At 43.7% G+C, this 19,208-nt stretch overlaps 1 protein-coding gene across 1 annotated transcript in view; it reads left to right on the top strand.

Annotated features, from left to right (window-relative positions):
* The first annotated feature begins 390 nt into the window (after window positions 1-390).
* arhgap35a (Rho GTPase activating protein 35a) overlaps window positions 391-19,208 on the top strand; it is a 62,701-nt gene continuing 43,883 nt past the window's right edge. The window contains exon 1 of the mRNA XM_069148123.1: window positions 391-1,163. The gene's annotated coding sequence lies outside the window, so the exon portion shown is untranslated. The remainder of the gene's footprint in view (window positions 1,164-19,208) is intronic.

Raw genomic sequence — 19,208 nt, 5'->3', positions numbered from 1 at the left:
AAAGTACTCCCTTTAAATTTGACTTAATCCCATTTGAGTAAATTACCAGTGGGCCTCTAACTTTTTTGTTTTCTTATGTTTTGTCTTTTTTTTTTAATTGTCACCGATATTTCCGTTGTTGTTGTTTATTCATGTTAACCAAAAAAAACAAAACATATTTTGTTGTTGTTGTTCTTTTCTGTCTCGTGTATTATCGTTGAAACGTTCACGGCAGCTCTTTTTTTTTTTTTTTTTTTTTTTTTTTTTTTTAAACCTTTGATAATTATTTTTATCTGGTCGTCCCCATGTTGAATGTGTAGTGTTGGGTGTTATAAGCAGTGTGCGTGTTGTAATTGTGTCCATGAACCGCTGGGCGAGACTCTTTCTCTCTCTCTCTTTCTCTCTCTCTCTCTCTCTCTCTGTGTGTGTGTGTGTGTGTGTGTGTGAATAGGAGGGGAGATGCTAGATTCGGGAGAAGGTCCGCCATTATTGGGAAGCTGAAAAAAAAAAAAAATAGACTTATTCACAACGTCACACATTTATCCAGCGCAGGGGCTTAACACGAGAAAGGAAAATCCACGGTTTGCTTGCGAAGCTGTTGTGCGCTGCAGCGAGCGCTTTGGTAAATGACGGCGGAGCTGGCGATCGCGTTTCCTGCGGACTCTTTTATTTTTGACACAACAAAGGAAATAATAATTGGTCAAAACAACGTGGTGGTGAAGCAAGAAGGGAAAACACACCGAAACTGGGCTTTCCAACGCCTCCCCTTCTTTTCTCCTCGCAAGACGTTTCCAGCAGTGGTGAAAAAAAGACCGGAGTTTGAGCCACAATTTGTTCTTTTCCTCGCCACAATTTACTTGTTTTTTTTTTTCCTTCTTCTTCTTCTCTCAGACGGGGAAAGAGAAACAGCTCCGATTCTCGTGTCTGAAAACTTGATGAAAACGAGTACTTAATGTGGGAAGCAACGGACAGACAGGCTGTTTACTGAAACAAAAAAACCAAAAAAAAAAAAAGCGGAAAATAATCGCAGTGAGTGCTCGTAGGGAGTGTTTTTTTTTTTTTTTTTTTTTTTTTTTTTTTTTTTTTTTGGTCTGGTTTTTAAAGTCTTTCCCGGCTGTGGGTCGCAGAGAAGCACAGAGGAAGAAAGGAGTGGACGAGAGCTGGAGAGACACGGGGATGATATGGTACGTGGTCTTAATACTCTTCATTTCCACCCACTAATACATGTGAACGGGCAGTTTAAAGAGCTGAACAGTGTTTGAAAGACATTTTAAGGCGTTTACCTCTTTTACTTCTCCCAACATTTGCGGCTTGGGTTGCATTCAAGTGCTGCGAATAACAAGAAACTGGGAGTCAACCCCAGTTCCCCCCCACCACCACCACCACCACCCCCGAGGGCTGGCTTCATCTCAAGCGCTTAATAGTAATAATAATGATCATTCCTGATGATGTTGCACGGGGTGTGTGGAAGTCAAAGCTGGTCGTAGACAGGTCTGGGTTAGCCTGTGCTTATTTAAATGGGAAGTTTGCAGAGGAGAAAGGTGGGTGGGGGGGGGGGGTCATATAAAAATGGATCTTGTCCAAAGCTTAAAAAAAAAATTGTTTGTACAACAACACCTGGAATGCATTGGTCTTGTCAGGCCCGGAGACACTAAACACTAGGTCTTGAGTTTAAGGAAGAAGAAGGACTTTAAATTGATATGGAGGGGATCGGGTGTTTGTATTCGACTATTGATCACTGGTCTGCATGTTGTGTTAATTGATTATCATCTCCTGCTTAAATTTTTTCACAATGATTTTTTTTTTTTCTTAATTTTTTGATATTTTAAGTCGTGTGACTACCTGTGCTGCTATGTGGCACGTTCCAGTAGCCACACACCTCATCATATCGAGGCCACACTGTATCAAACCTTAAACACAATACTTGTTTTTTTCATGAGGAGTTATTTTCCCTCTTTATTTATTGCCCCACTAACTTTGCAAAGCTGCACATGCAGGGCTTTGTGGTGACACAGTCAACATTGGCGGGAGGTAACTACCAAGTTCCCCATTTTATTTCACTGTACCTGTCACACAAATGGCTCCCGTCTGCTGCGACAGCATGTAAAGTGTATGCCTAGTTATTTTCCACCAGTTAAGACATCTCAGGTGGGGATGTTTTCCTTGAATGCGGCAACGTCTTAACAGTTTATGCCGGAAGATAAGGTACATGTATGCTGACCTAATGATAACAGTACCATTAATCTAGTTTTGTGTCAGAACTAGTCACCGATGTGTCACGGCGTAATCTCACTGACACTGCAAAGTGGTCATTGCCCTGGCAGCCACTCCCTTTTGGTTGGAGTCCTTCCACTGGACTTTCAGTGCTTTTATTTTAAAGTGATCCTTCTACATGCCTCTGAAATATTGATCTTATATTGACTGCGAAAGATTTCAGGGAATTGAGATAACTGGGGGAATGCGTAGGTTTGTGATATGGCCTGCAAACAGGACGTTGGTCTGCACCGCTGTGTCACAGCCTCATAAAAAAGGAATTTTTGAAACCGTAAATTTGTCATTTAACAATGGATATATGTTGTGATGTTGTGGATTGCACGTCCTTCTCATGGAAATAAGTTGACCCCACATTTGCTGTCTGTGCTTTGACTGAGTGCTTTTTGATTAGTTTTTCTCTCCTTGATCTTACTCCACCTTATTTGAAAGACCATGCTAAGCAGGACGTAAACACACACACTTTCCTTTGGAGGACAGTCTCTTTACTCTCAGGTAATGCATTAGCAGCTGTCAGCACTTCTGTTCTCTGCTTGATTGGGCCCTTTGCAGTGCAGTCACACCTCTCCAGGAAGCCTCTTCTTCCTCTAATAGCCGTGCCATTTGCCCAGGCAGCCGGCTAGCTACCAGCATACCCACTCACCCCTGCCTGTCTGCCTCCGGGTTGCGGATCGTGTTGTGAGTCCCTGGGCTTGAACGTGTTCCTGACATTAGAGGAAGGCCAGGCTTCGCTCATCGGGATGTAGGCCAGAGATGCGGATACATCCTTTGAGGAGGACACTGGATGTGAGAGTCTGTCCTCTCTGTATTATGCGAACGGATGGAAACGGGGTTTGGCATGCTTTTTAACAGAAACAGTGGAGGGTCATTGAGTACTTATTTCGCATCGAAGTCACCAGATCGCTTGATTTCTTAACGCTGGATTAGTAATCAAATGAGAAAGGTAACTGGAAATTCCTTGGGCCCTTTAGAGTGAAACATGACTTCAATCAGTGAGCCTAACTGGGGGCAGTTTATTCTAATAAAGAACAAAGTATAGTGGACTCGGTTAAAACGCTTGTCCCATACCATATTATTTCCATGTTGACATAAGCTTGTATTTCTGCTGCAGAATGTAACGGTGAGCTCTCACCTGCTCATTTGCAGATTTCACAGCTCCCATACCTGTCAGAGTGGGCTGCCTCCATATGCTGCATATGTCAAATCTCCCCACTCATCAGAAAATGTGTCGTTCACGCGGTCTCGTCTCTCTTGTATTACGGGAGAGGTTTTCTTGTGAGCCAGTGTAAGTCTATGTTTGATGGAGAAAGGAGCTAATTATAGCAGGCAGCTTTGGAGTTTGGTGGACCAGATTACAGTCACTCTCCTCTCAATGGCTGCCTTGTTCTAGTGGCTGATTATTAGGCAGGGAGAAGTGCATTCTGGGATGATTGTATCTGAATTTCCATTAGAAAGTGTGCCTGCCTCAGTTGAACTGAGGTTCTCTTCTCTCCCCACGGTTTCAGCTCCCTTGCTCATTACAGATTTGCAGATGGGGACAGGCTGATATAAAGGCCTCTGTAGTGTGCCCCCTTTTCTGTTTTGGAGCTGGTTTAACTGTGTATCCTGAATGACCGATTCATGCATGAGGGAACTGACCCTAAATCAGCAAAGTTGGCCGTGTCTAGTTTATGTTTTAAGGGAGCAAAAAGTATCACCGGTATTCCTGTGCATTCGGGTTAACGTACAAATGATTAATCTTAAGAGCTTTGAAAATGATTCTCAATTATATCCGTCGGTTACAAAGACTGCATTTGCTTTGCTCTATATCCCAATCCCACCATATTATGGTATTGCTTTTCCAATACGAATGCATTATTAATGGTTCACCCTAGTGGAAAGTAAGGGCTTTGAATATGACTAATGGTTTTAATGGTGACCGTAGGGCTCTGTGGAGATACTAGCCTTGATATTTCTCTGCAAAAAAAGAAAAAGGATGGTGACCATGGAGATGAAGGACCAGGATGTGAGCCACAGAGGAATGGTGACCTCTGGACGTGAGCGGCCCTGTTTTGCCATTCCAGATACAGTTACACAACAGAGCGGACAAGAGTAATGGGCTATGCTAATTTTGAAGAGCTGCAGAGAGCCAACATGAAGGGAGATCTGGGAGGAAAAGTGAGCGAGTGACACAACAAAGTAGGGTGTCAGTTGGGGGGGGGGGGGGGGGAAGCAGCTTCAAAAATGTGAGAGTAAAGTAAAGCTAACTGCTGCCAGTTTCTGCTTCAGGCTGTGTTCCTGGTATGTGCCCTTTCAGCTTTGTGCTCAGGGATCAACCAATCAATGACAGCCATAAGTAACTCTGCTGCTTGGCTATTGGCCACAGCTGAATTCCATGACTCAGCATGTCCGTAGATAAGATGTTATGATTGAGCCTCTGCCAATGAAATGAGGCCACTGCCCAGAGTTCAATAGGTTAGACTTCTGCGGCTGTAATTGCACACACAAAGTTTGTACCACCTACATACAGTTCCCACAAAGTTCTCCAAGGTTTTGAAGACTAAGCAGAGAACTTGCCTTAAAAGAGAGATTTGTCATGCATGTTAAGGGCATAATAGCCTCTTGATTGTTTCTGGATGAGTCAGTGTTTATGCTGACTGTACTTGATTTATTGAAAGGCTGTAAACTCTGGAAACCTGTCACCCTCCGAAACAAAGGCAGACTGAAATCCACCTACACAAGTATTAAAGGATAACTCGGAGCATGTTTGTAGTCTGTGGACACACACGCATACAGACACGCACTCGCACTCATTTCCCACACTAGCCCAACACTTGGTTTTCATTTTTGTCCTAACCTGTCGTGCTGACCTACTCTCATCTCATCCGTAAGTCCCCATGCCTCATTGCCTAAATTGGGCTGGAGTGAGGAGGACAAATCCCTGTGTGTCATTGTTTGACTTTCTCTCTGGAGATTCTCCCCTGGTGGCGCCCCTGGGTTTCCTGTAGGAAGTCCACCTACGATGCCCGGTTGTGTGGAGGGGAAAATGGGAGGCCAGATGAAGTTGATAGGGTGGAGAATAAGAGAGCTGAGGGGTCAAAGGTGAGGGAAAGAGTTGGAGAGGGGCAACAATGGAGTCTATTTGTTCATTGATTACTACTATTGTAATGGGATTAATGGCAATATATATATATATATAAAAACTTGTCCGTACGTAACAACGAACCAGTGAAGAAATAACGGAAAATTTGAAGCTAGAGAGTGAAGCAGTAGCTCCTTTCATAGCACTGCACAGCTGACCAATCGTCACACTTCATGAAGTGTGTGTGTGTGAATGTTGGATTGTCAATTTCTGACACAGATTTCCTATATCTGATATCAGAGAGGTGTGGGCCTCTGAGTACAAAGCCAGCTTAATGGTCAAATAAATAACAATTTAAAAAAAAAAGCTTTGTAACCATCTGGTTTAGAATAAATGGGCCAGTTCCATTTGAAACGCTCCCTCTATGCAGATGATAGTCTGTCATAAATGCTCTTGTTTCTTAAAACTCTCTGCACATGCTTGCTGGTCTGAATCACGGCAGGTGCTGTCGGTGGCACATATTCTTCGCCTCTTTAGCCACGTCATCTTAAACGCGACTTCAGTGAGCAAAATAAACTTGCGGCTGCTATAGCTGCTTGGCTAGTTCACAACGGTGGGTTTTACATGAAGTCTGGTGTCAGACACGCAATGAGGCCGCGTTTGTGTCGATTCTCTCTGATCAATCCGCGGTCTGCAGTGTTTTCAAGTCACCTTTTAGTATCAGCTCAGTTCGCTTGGAACCTAAAATAGTACCGGGTACTATTCACAACTTTTGCCCCATGGAAAACCAAAGAAAATGAGAAGAATTGAGCAAAGCCAGTACCGTTGCCGACGGTGGGAAAGGGGGCTTTGATGGGTGCAGCGGTAATTGTGTGTACTCTGATTACAACTTGTGACTTCAGAAGGAAGCTCATCAGTCAAACAGAAATGCTGATAAACCCTCCATGTTCATCTATTCTTTTTAAAGGTACAGTCAGATGGAGTGCTGGATTTAGTGCATTGCGTATGATCAAACTTTTCTCTCCCGATTAACCGCTGTGGAAGGGGAAAGTAGTACATTTTATTTAGTGGTGGAGTTATACGTCCAAGGGCAACATCAGTGGGATTAAATCCCCTGGGGAAGGGGAAAATAGGCTGATTTAGCAGCAACTCCTGTGTACCTGAGAGACTTTGAGGTTGTGGTTTTATCTGTGAAGACTAGCTGTAAACCGTGTCTGTCAGGTGTAATATTACAACTAAAAACACAGAGCAGAAACCCAGCTCTCCTCCACTCAAGCTCTTCAGTAAACATTGTAACTGAAAGCAGTAGGGGGTGTGACGAACTTCAGCCATTTGCTTTTTCATTGCATTTTTTTTACACACGATTGGCCATAATATGATTAGGTGTCTAGTGAAACGTGGTACAGAAATGATTTTAGTATTTGGCAGTGTACAAACACTTAAACTGTGTACAGAGGCGGGAATTGAGATGGTGTTGATGCGTAAATATAATCTCTTCTATATGCTGTCACTCTCTTTAGATTTGTGCCCCGTCAAAATAAAGCTGCTTTAGGTATGTGTTTTTCAATGCTCATGGTTAATGCATGTCGACACTGCCGGAACATGATGTTCAGTTGGTGTGTTATCCGACAGGTTGTCTATTTCTCGTGATGTCTCTTACACGCTGGAGTTCTGGTACTTTATTGGAAGTGTCTTCATACACCTGCAGCACTCTGACGGAGGAGAGAGAGGTGCAGAGTGGGAGGCAGAGAGCCGTTCTGCTTCAATCATATTCTAATTAAAGCTGGCAGCTTTAATCACAAACTAATGAGCATCAGATAAGAAGGAGAGGGACAGAAGTGGAGAGGAGAGAGAAGGGAAAAGGGGCCCGCAGACCCAGACAACCAGAGGCCTCTGACACATTCTCCCTTGGCCTTAAGTTTTCTTACTTTTCCCAACTTCTCCTAAACTGTATCGATCGCTTGTGTTCTGCTTTTTTTCTTCCCTTTAGATTGTCACTGAATATATTTCTTTCTCTTCCCATGGCTCCCTCCATCATTCTTTTTTTGGTCCTTGGTGAGCAGTGCAATGTTACTGTGAGCTGTGGTTAAGGACACAGGAAGGGCACCACCTTGTCACTAGACGTTTTCCTCAGATGCCACTTCAGGGGCATCTGGCCACCACAGTGGTGGCCTCTGGCATCTCCCCAGTGAACATGTGCTGACACGTCCTCTCCCCCACACATAGACATGAACAAACAAAGCCCTAATATTTGGACTAGGAACAACTTTTACAATGTTGTGATTATGTATTCTTAAATTGTAACTTGCCTCTGGCATTTTAACACGCGCAAATCATTACCTGCCTGTTAGTGATTAGCATTTGTATTTGATGCAACTCAACTTTTAAATGTTGAAAAAAAAAAACTACATTGGAAATATTTTGTTTACACACAAGGGCACCAAAATGTCCTGTAAATGTATGTGAACTACTCTGTACACGCACAATGTGAGCAACAGGGGCTGACCCTTCCTCACCCTCATAACATAACTGTCAGAGTGGTTCTGGCCATTCGGCAGCTGTGTGACAGCAGACATCATATCCTCTTTAAGGTGAGAAGATAAGGTGGCTGTTCATGGCCATTTGTTATCACAGGCAGCGGGCCCCTGACACCTCCACATCCCTTATCTGGCTTCGTCCCAGTTTCTGGCCCATGCTAGGGCTCATGCAAGCCCTGGGCTGATGAGTAAGCACTGCTCAGCTGGAGGATGGCGGGGCCTGCCGTTATCGATCGCAGCGCCGCCGCTTGTCATCCAGCCACCACTTAGCTAATGATGTCCATACTATTGTCTCATGGCTTGGAAAACGACCATAAAGCAGAGAGTGGCGGCCAACAGCGGCGTCGGAGGAAATGATGGATTTTAATGATAGAGGAGGCACACCTAAAGGAACCTGGGCCAAGTAATACTGTCTGATACTATGTCAAGATGGACGCATTGTCATCCTTATTACCGCTTGCGCTCTCCCTGTCTCTACCCCCTCCCTCTTTCTTCCTGTTGTTGGCTGTCTTTATTGTGGTGCTGATCGGTCCATCTGCATGTAAGATAGACAGATCACGATTCCCTGCCGGTCTGCCAGTCACTGTGTTGGCCGGGTTTTTACCTTGTTACTCAAATTATTACTGTTGTTGGGCAAACAGAACATGTATTTGTGTTAAATAAATACCTTTTGCAATGAATCAGGGCGGCACAGTGGTTAGCATTGTCGCCTCACAGCAAAAAGGTTCCGGGTTCGAATCCGGCCCTGGGCCTTTCTGTGTGGAGTTTGCATGTTCTCCCTGTGCTTGCGTGGGTTCTCTCCGGGTGCTCCGGCTTCCTCCCGACATCCAAAAACATGCACCTCCCCAGCTCCTCCTGCCCACATGCCTAAGTGTCCTTGAGCAAGACACTGAACCCTAAATTGCTCCCGATGGTGTACCATCAGTATGTTGTAAGTCGCTTTGGATAAAAGCGTCAGCTAAATTAAATGTAATGTAATGAATCACCTGGAATGCTTGAATCTAGGAGCAATAAGGATGCTATAAATGTTATCAAGTACTGTGCAAAAGTTTAAGACACTTTAGATGCATCTATTACGTAATACCATCAGGGAGGCGCCCCATCGGTCCCAAATTTAATCTGCAGAATGAGACGATGACCTCGGCAACACACAGACACAGGTCACAAAGAACTCGTTTCAGCAACAAGAAGTGCAAGGAGTCCTAAGACAGACAATGTAGAGCTTCTCGAGTCCTGACCTCAACATCACGGAGTCAGTCTGGGATGACATGAAGAGACTGAAGTCTCTGAGACCAGAGGATCCAGAGGAACTGTGGCAAGTTGTCCAAGATGCTTGGAAGAACCTACGTGCCATGTACTTGGAAAAAACTGTAGCAGTGTACCTCAGAGAATTGGTTCCGTTTTAAAGGCAAATACTGATTGGATTTAGGTTCATAGTATTTACTGAAGTTTGTATGACGTTATTTGATAAATTGAAAGCATTGTTTCTGAAAACACTTTTATTTTTAGTCCCCAAAACCTCTTGCACACTACTGTAAGCATCCACTGTGCCATTTTAGAGGATTGTAGATGGATTTTCCTCTGAGTTGGGTTTTCATGGGGGTGACATGGGTCATTTCTCTTCTCAGTGCCATAATTTCCCAGGATGCAGTAGGGGCCCCAAGGTCCATAGCTCTTATGTCAGAGTTCATTTCCTGTTGCAGTGCTGCAGCAGCTCCTGAGGATCCACCATTTTGTAACATTCCTGATGAGGACATGGAGAAATGTGTCTCCATTCCCCACCCATTGTTTGCAAGTGTGGATTTTGAAAATGTATTTCACAAACCACAATTATTTAGGATAAGCTGACTCAACCTGTGGTGTACAGAGTGAAGGAAGTTGCGGTGAATTTGCCACAAATTACCTAAAGATTTGGAAACTTGTCGTGGTGCAGTTGGTTTTACAGTGAATAAACTTTAAGTGTGGCTGAGGTCACGCTAAGATTAACCTTTTCAAGTTACTGTCAATGAGTCACAAAAGGGAGACGGTTAAATGTTTTTTTGGATGGAGACAGTTTTGCATTATTTTTGCTGATGTGTTTCTAATAATACTTTAAACACATCATTGTTGGTTTTGAATCATCACCAACCACAAACCTGAGTGTGCATAAGTCCTGCCTGTTCATCTGTTGCTCTGCTGACTTCAATGTATGTTCTAAGCTGTGAGGATAAAAGTCAGGGTGAAGAATGTAAACATTTCTAGGAGTTGTTTTTGATTGGAAGGTTGTTCGGAGAGAGAGGACTCACCAGACCTCGGCTCCTACTGCATTAGTCACAGTCGTCGGAGAAGAGAAAATGCAGACTTTTTGCACAATGAGGGAAAAGGTTGCTGGGAATGCAGTTTGTCAGGTCAGGACGAGCCGGGTCTGTTGTGGCTTAAATCCATGTGACTTGTCAGAAAGAAAAGGAGATGGAGAGAGGTGTGCATCAACTGAACAAATGATTGTGAAACAATTCTAAAGACTTTGGCGTTTGTGTGCAAAAGACAAGAAAAACTGGGGTCTATATCAAAAAGAGGGGGAGGCAGCATTTAACTTTGAATTAGCATTTAAATTTTGCCATTTGCAGGAGTGCATGTGAACTTTCAAAATGAAATGTACAAAAATGTCTCACTTACCTTTTCAAGCAATGAGAAAATGATTCACATCCATTAAAGAGGAGCTCCAGCTACTCTGTGCTTAATTTCCATAAAATGAGGAGAATAGCAAGAGACACATTTAAAAAAAAAAAGAATGGTAAAATGTATGGCAACAGATAGAGCTGGGTATTATTAAAAATATCTTAACTTGAATACCGTTTCCTGAATGACACATTTTTTTCAATATAAATTTTATCAAATCCGTTTTAAGAAAAAGAACATTACATTACACATTATGATACAAATCTTTAGTTTCCATGCAGTTAAGAGGGGGTGACTAAGTTATTTTTTTGTAGCTACAATTAGGAGATGTCCTCTAAATGCCCTCATGGAAGCTATCGCTACATGCTACAATTTGCTCATATTACTTAAACACCTAACATACAATCATGAATTGCTATCTTGCTGCCTGCGCACAGAGAGGCCTTCAGTTACTGCATCGTATGCTACTCAGACACGAGGACAAAACTAGTATGTAAAGAATGAAATACGGTGTTGTAATGTAAGATTTATTTACCTCAGTTGAAATTGAGTGATTGTGTCCATGTCGGCAGGCCGCCAGAGGAGAGGCTGAGCACCGTAAATGATGCTGTTGCTTACGGTGAAATTTACTCCTGCGTAAACAGACTGGAAGTCGTGCGTTTTTAAAATGAAAAATATGTTGGAGTGGATGCAGCCCGGGTAATGAAATTTGGTACCGAATGAAAAGGCATTTTTTAATTAATATAGAAATTTGGTACTTAGCCTTGACAACAGAGCCGCTGGCTTTTAGCTGGATCCTGCGTTCCTCATGACACAACTCCGTAGTGTCCAAGCCCGAATGAGTCATTTTCTCAGACTTGACATCGCTCCACCAGAGCCAGAGGACTATTATACAACTCTTTTTCACACGCTGTGTCCCCATGACTAGAAGATTTAACATTCAAGTAAATATTGTTGGAGTGCACCTGTAAAAATGTACATTGTTTATGAAACATATGTTTCACAAATAGTCATTTCTAAAATTGAAAGTTAAAGTGTATAGTTCGACTGTTTTATTTTAATTTGTAATTTTTTTTAATTTTATGAATGAAAAAAACAACATTAACCAGTGCAGCAAGTCAGACAGACAGAAACCTATTATGTTAGTAGACTAGTGTGGTATTATTATATTGTTCTGCGTTATTGAGCTTGACCGCAGTTCTAAGTGGATCCCAACCAACATGGAAATTGCCCCTCGTGTCAGTCTAAAGCTGCTGGTACTTCTGTGTGTGCTAAAAACCTGTCAGAGTTTATTCATGCCAGCTGATGTGTTTTCAGTCGTGCAGTCACTCCACGAAGCAAAGTGCTTAATCACTAATGACTCGTGGGGTGTTCAACCTCCAGTGATTGTGGTAAATGCTGTGTAAGAATTTAATTTGTCCTCGGTTGTTGATGATACCTGGTCGTTGAGAAGACATCAATTCACCAAAGTGTCTTTGGAGAATCACGGAATATGTTTAACAAGCATAGAGACATCATGGTACTGTGATTAGAATCAGTCTAGGTCTTAGATCATATCATAGGGGAATGTTTGGCTGCATTCCTGATGTGAAATGTAAGATACATTGATGATCCTGGGAAAGGAATGGAACTGATTAGTGAAGGGATGTGCCTGAATACGAATAAAACTTAATCGTCGGGCTAATGGCAATGTAAGTTTCAAGCCAACAAACCTTAAGTCATGTCTGCTTTTTCCAAGAATACCCATGAAGTTTGCAAACATTGTGACTGCTAATGAGGACAATCAAAAATGTCTGATCAAAGTTGCTGAAGAAGCTGTTAAGTGGAAATCTGAAAACCCTCTGTGAGCTTCTTAATAGCAATATGTTTCTATTTTATGTATTTTAGATGAGGTAACATTAGTTGTACGGCCATTTTGAAACGCTAACTATTAAAAACAAGACCCAAGACAATAACGGACAATAGAAGCAGCATCTGCTAGATACACATAGTATTTTACTCAGTTATGTGGGTATGCTGTTGGACTGATGACACACAAGAAGACCTTTTCACAGCACAACTGTTGTTGCTTTCAACCACCACTGTAGTCCAGTTCTGCTCTAACTGCATAGTTTCAGCATGACTCGAGCTTACACTTTCTTGAATGCATATTTATTGTAATCAGGGCTCGTTCCTCGTGATGGTTCTTATTCCTAGAGTTTCAATATACACCAACAATACACGTGGCGAAAACCCTCTTTGTGACAGAAAGCAACAGCGTTTCTTTCAAACGGGACCCCGATTTAGCGAAATACTTAATGTAACTAGCAGTTTTTCAAACACTATTTAAAACAAAGCCAGGCATTATTCTGGTCATGTCTAGGCCATGTAATGGTCTCCATTGTTATTGTGTTAGCTCTGAGAAACACTGTGATGTCAGAGATGGCAATATCTTTGCCTTTGTGTGTCCTGTGAAAAGTCAACCAGAAATGACAGAAAAATTCATTACAGGGATGTTGATGCTTCCATTATTTCTACCACCTGCTGTGTTTGTATAGCGGAAGTGTGTGTGTGTGTGTGTGTGTGTGTGTGTGTGTGTGTGTGTGTGTGTGTGTGTGAGACAGAGATCAAGAGTCAAAGTCAGTGATTTGGAATAGCAAGACTTCATGAAAAAATGGGAAGAAAATAATTGTAAGAGGAAAAGAGAATCCAAAGGCATGTTAGATCCATCAGTTTGGGTGTTGACATATATCATACCACGTCAGATCATTTGAGTCACGCTGTTTTAATTGCACTTCTTGTCTGGGTGCTCCTTGGCAGGAGAAAACAAGACTAGTTTAACCTGCCCTTCAACCAAAACTCGACATATTCCACATGAACAATGTCCTTAAGCAACTGTGTTTCAACACACTCATTACAGAGACTCCCATCCACTATATTTTCATTTTTGTTTCACTACATAACTATGTAAATATATCCTGTCTCTGTCCCTGGTCTCTTGACCATAGTGGATCAGGTTCTAGGAAATTGTGCAACCGACAGTATCCACTCGCAGCTTTTAGACCACAGAGCGGAGCTTCCATTTAAGGCCTCGCCTTTTCCTCTCTTCCTCTCCCTCTGCCTGCTTCTCCAGAGGTCATAGTTCACAGGAGACACAGGAGTGATGTCAGCTCTCTCCTTCGGGGATCCAGGGGTCCTCAGGGTTCCTGTGAGGTTGGGCAGCAGCTTCAAACTGGAAGACGGGAAGCAGTGATGGCAAAGAGAGGGAAGGAACAGCTCGCTGTTCTTCTACTTTGTTTTTTTTTTTTCACGTCAGCGCTAAAGAGGGAGACACAGGATGTCAACGGCCAGGGCCCTATTGCCAAGAGGAGCGCATTCATGTGTGTGTGTGTGTGTGTGTGTGTGTGTGTGTGTGTGTGTGTGTGTGTGTGTGTGTGTGTGTGTGTTTATATACATCTATAAGCTTCTGGAACCATTTGGCTGGTTGACAGATTTGAAGTCAAATTGTGATTCAGCTCTATTTTATGTTTCTTATCCATCATCTCTTGTTTTTGCTACAACGTGTGGGAGTTTGCCACTCGTCAAGCAAAGGCTGCTGCAGTGCACGCTGGGTCATTGACTTGTTCGGAGGGTCCGTAATGTTCAACATCGTGTGCTAAACGCTCGTGCCGCGGTTGTGGGACCACTACAAATGTGTGGGGGTGTTGCTCCTGGGGCTCCCTGGTGATGCACCATGGTGAACAGTTCCCACTGCTTGCACAGCTGGGGCGCACTTGATGCCCCCCCCCACCCCCACCCCCCCATTCTGCAGTGCATGTACAGAGGGACAGAGGGAGAGGGGTTTAGGGAGGAGGCAGACAGAGAGAGAGAGAGAGAGGGGGTTGGCGGGGGAGAGCGACCGGCCTGATACGACAGAGGAATGCTGTTAGGGCCCGTGGGGCAGGATACACAAGGCAAAAAGGAAAAGCGAGTGCAGGGGAAACAAGAGGAGAAAACTGATTATAAATGACAAATCCCCAGCTCGTGCAACCAAACAGTGTTAGCTGCTGTATCCTGAGGGTGGGAAAATGCAACGGCTCTGGCTCCAATTCAGTCTCCTGTATGCATTCTCCGTGTGTGTGAGTACCTTTGTGTATGTGGCCTCCCTAAATTCAACAGACTGACAGGAAATTTTGCCCCCCCCTTCCCCCCCGTCCTCCCTTCATCCTCTGCCCTGTGCTCGCTGCCTGTCGCTGATTGGCTGGAGGGGAAAGCGAGGGATGAGGGTTTGTCGTCTAATCTGCCAGCAGATCGCCACTGATGGGCCTCTGTAGAATGGCTTTAGTAAATTACTGTTCCAGGGAAGGGCAAATCCCTTCTATCAGATAGCAGCTCTCTCTTCATCTCTCCCTCTCTTCCAAGTCCCACACTCTCTTCCTCTTCACTGCATCAGTCAGGCTCTGACTTTATCTTTTTATCGCCGCCGCCTTGCTCTCCTGTTCTCTCTAGCTGTTGGCCTCCACCTGCTGTTTCTTTTCTCTTACTCTTGCTTTTCGTAATTTAAATACCTCATGCCGTGCACCTGTACCTGATTTTCTCTGCCTGCGGTTCTCCCACCTGTAGTGAATTAGATGAGTTGGTGTCCGAAAGCGATGCTCTGTGGGTTTTCCTCTAAGGCTACTCAATGACATCAGTGCAGTCCCTGTGTGAACGGTTTTCTCTATCCCCTGGTGTGTTTATGCATGTTAACAAGATGGACCAGTTTTGAGAGCGGCCATCTTGCCTCACACAGTCTGAAACCACAGGAGATTATACTGCACATCCTGCCTTAATACTTGGATAGGGGTGTTTGTGGATTAGAGGGGAATTGTTTTATGCGTACGGTTTGAGTTTCACATACCTGCGCCACAAAATAAATAAAGGAGGATTATGGGGAGGGAGATATATTGAAAGAGAAGGGAGTGTTTTTGTCTTACCTGTCGCTCACCGTGTGAATGCACTCTTGCCTGAGGTTGTGGAGCCAAACTTAAAGTGACCTCCTGCGTTTTGTTCCGGCTCCTTCTAACTCCTCCTCAACTGTATAAAACTGCCAGTGTTGCTGCTTTGCGCTAACATATGGCAGCCAGGCACATCTGATGTCACACAAAGCTGCTGTTGCTGTGACGATACTCCGGCTCGATAATTAACAGGTGGTGTACAGGGAGAGGTGGAAAGGCCACACACACACACGCATTTTTCTTTTTCTTTTTTTTATGGCTGTGCTGTTGTGATGAGGTGTTTCACGAAACAAGATTTACAATCACCCAACCCAGCATAAAGATATGTTTGGTTATGATTAAAGCAACAATACTGTTTAGCATACACATTACAGATGTTTGGTATGATCAGTATGTAAATCACTATTAGAGCTGCAGCTAACAATTATTTACATTCATTAGATTTTCCCCGATAAGATGTTTGCGTAGCACTAACTTGATTTCTATTGTAGTACTCCCACCTAACATTAGCCGGCGTTGCCAGATTGTTGTTCACAGCTTTTTCGTTGTGATTATAGCATTGGCACAGTCTCTCTGAAGGGCAGACCAATCAGCGAGTAAAACTAATAAGAAGGAGTAACCTTAGGGAATGACACCATAATAATTTGTGGAAAAAATGTATAGACTTTGTATTGCATTAGTTAAGTTGAATTGGAGTCTATGGACAATGGATGATGGGCGATGGGCGGCACGGTGGTGCAGTGCTTAGCATCGTCGCCTCACAGCAAAAAGGTTCCGGGTTCGAATCCGGTCCTGGGCCTTTCTGTGCGGAGTTTGCGTGTTCTCCCTGCGCTTGCGTGGGTTCTCTCCGGGTGCTCCGGCTTCCTCCCGACATCCAAAAAAAAACATGCACCTCCCCCAGCCCCGGTGCCATCTTACTTTACAAAAGTTTGTTTCTTTTTGGCCAAACGCATCTCTGACAAGCCACCAGTAATTTTAGAGTTACCTGCCCTACATTAAACCAGGTGGCACTAGACAACGGGTAACACTGCTACCCATTTGACGATGTCTTGTTGCACTTATAATGAGCCTAATTCTGGCCGGTGCGCCAACACTGATTACAATGACAGGACTCAAGAGGACTTCTGTTTGGTGAGCCCCACCTTTCTTTATCGACTCTCTCGCCCTGCCGTCTGAAAGGAAGCATCTGCCTCCCCACTGCTCGCCACACATGCTCTCGCCTTCTCTCTCCACAGCCCACGCTGCTATCGCTGCGGCTGCTAGCTATCCAGCTCGCACCGATGTCGGAGCCTCTAATCTCTCTAGCATAAAGGCCATGCAAAGGGAATTTATGTTAGCCTGCCACGGGAATGAAAGGAGAAGCGGAGAATCGTTTGAGCAGGTTGACAGATAAGGCTCTTGTGCTTTCTGTGTGGTGCTTTTTAAGCCATGTTAAGCTTCTTAATTAGACATAATCTACAGACCCCAGACTGAGGCGGAACTAATGAAGTTAAAAGACTCAAATCCCATCCTACCATCACACTCTCCTCTACTCCACACCACAACTTGCACCTCTTCGTCTCATCACTGCTACCTACCGTCTCGCTCCCTCTTCCTCGCTGCACACTCTGCCCTCTCTTCCTCCTTACCATCACACTCTTTCCTGTTAACACCACTAATGTCTTCCATCAACCCCCCCAAACATTCTGTCCTGCCTACGTGACAACCTTGGCCACAAATATCCCAAAGTATATTTTTACCATCAGTGCCTTTTCTGCAATTCTGATGAAAGCCTGTTGTTCCGTCAGAGCAGTGAATTGTTCCTGTTCAGCAACAGCACATCATCAGAACAAGTGACATTTTTGCATGTTAAACCCCAGAAAAGGATTTAATTAATTTGACATAATATACATCTATAAACTCTTGGTGCATATTAGAAACCGTCAAAGACAAAACAATTGAACCATATCCATTTACACATTATCTGAGCAGAGGAAAATAACAAATTTAGAATTAGACTTGTGAAAGATCAGAACATAATTTGACATCTTGGGTGATATGCTGATTTTCTATTTTGAGTTGCTGTAGTGGATTAGCTAAGCTTAGCATAAAGAGGAAACGGGAGAGCAGCTAACCTGGTTTAAAGTCAAAAGAAAAAAAAAATCTGCTTCAAGGCATCAAGCGCACTAATTAATCTGTTACATAGTGTTTGTTTAATCCGTACAAAAACTCAATTTACTGAGCTGTAAATACGCCTATTTGTTAATTTAAGGGGTTTAAGACGGCGCACCTTCTCACTCTTTCTTAGCTGTGAGCTGTGCCAGGAACTTCCTCATTTAGACCTTGGGGAAAAAAGGGAATATACTAATGTAAACAGTATTTCTTTAATGGTTTTGCTCTATAGTGCGTTTGCTGATTTCTCTTCTCTGTAACCGTTCGCCTCATTCAGTGTACCTTCGCCGGCCAGGTTTGTCACCTCCACAAAAAGTTATAAATGTGTGACAGTTTATTCAAACTGCAACTTTGGACTCAAGACACTGACAAGATTACAGGGAAATGGTGTTGAATGCACCTGTGTAGGGTTGATATGATATATTGTAGTAATGACATATACTATACGTTAGAGGCAGTTTAAGAAAAGTTGAACATCTTCTGGTCATGGCCTTCAAACTCAATATTTCTGTCCATGCAAGTTATCCTTCACATCTGTACTGACAGTTTTGTGATCATCAAGAGCAAGGCACATAAAACAAAACAAAAAAAATAACCGGCGCTTTATGACAGGAGGTAATAAACTATGACCAAATTTGAAGCGGCTGACTCCAGACAAAGCACCCGGGGATGTCGTGAGGCCTGTAACAAGTCACTTGGCACAGTATGCTGTCTTTTAGCACATTTCCATCTCTGCAGCAGCTCTGCTTCCACTCTCTTCCCTGCCCTTGTTCTTAAGCCTCTCCTCTTCCTTCTCTTGTAAGAAGAGGATGTTTTTCATGTTCCTAACAACACTTCTCTCCCCTAATCCCACCATGAGAAAAATCTGCCCTGGCCCTGTGTATGCATATTTATCCGTCGGTGGATGAGTGATCACAACTTTTTGCCAGCACACAATAGGCTTTGTTCATCCACCGGCTCTTGATGTGCCCTCTTGTTGTTGCCGTGGCATGTTTACATATCGCTCCTATCTCTGCATCTTGCAGTACCAGCTTCTTTGTCATGTTTTAAGTTTCCCCTGAAGCTGAACAGCAGTTATTTTTTTTCTCCTCACAGAGGAGCGGTTGTAATTCTAGCTTGTAAATGCTCATCCTCTGTCCAGGAGGAGATTGCAGCTGACCATTGTTGGGTTTCATCATCGTCATGAATGCACCGCCTCACTGTTGATGGCCTGTCAGAGAATTTTACTCACCCCATTATCTCTCTGCCTCTCCTCCATGCCCTCCTCCAGCCCTCCTTCCCACCTCATCTTAACCCGTAGTGCTCACGGCCCTTTGTACTGTCAAACTCACTCTCTTCAGCATGTCTTGCATAGAGTATATTTACATTCATTTAGACGAGGTGAATGCAAACACTGCCTGAACCTTCAGAATGGAAATTACTTTTAGCTCTTATCAGCTGCAGAAATTTAACGGATGATATAGTCCTGTTCATATTTATTCTACTCAACCTCCTCACACCGTACCTCCTCTGTCTCCTGCTGTCTCTCTTCCTGATGGGACAAGCCTCTCCCCTCCTTCCCCCTGCCTGGATCCCATTGCTGCCCAGTATCATGGT

This window comes from Embiotoca jacksoni, unplaced genomic scaffold (genome assembly GCF_022577435.1).
Source record: "Embiotoca jacksoni isolate LCO1_2020_lvr unplaced genomic scaffold, fEmbJac1.0.p SCAF_14, whole genome shotgun sequence".
NCBI classification, from domain to species: domain Eukaryota; kingdom Metazoa; phylum Chordata; class Actinopteri; family Embiotocidae; genus Embiotoca; species Embiotoca jacksoni.
This window is presented reverse-complemented; position numbering and strand designations above follow the sequence as displayed.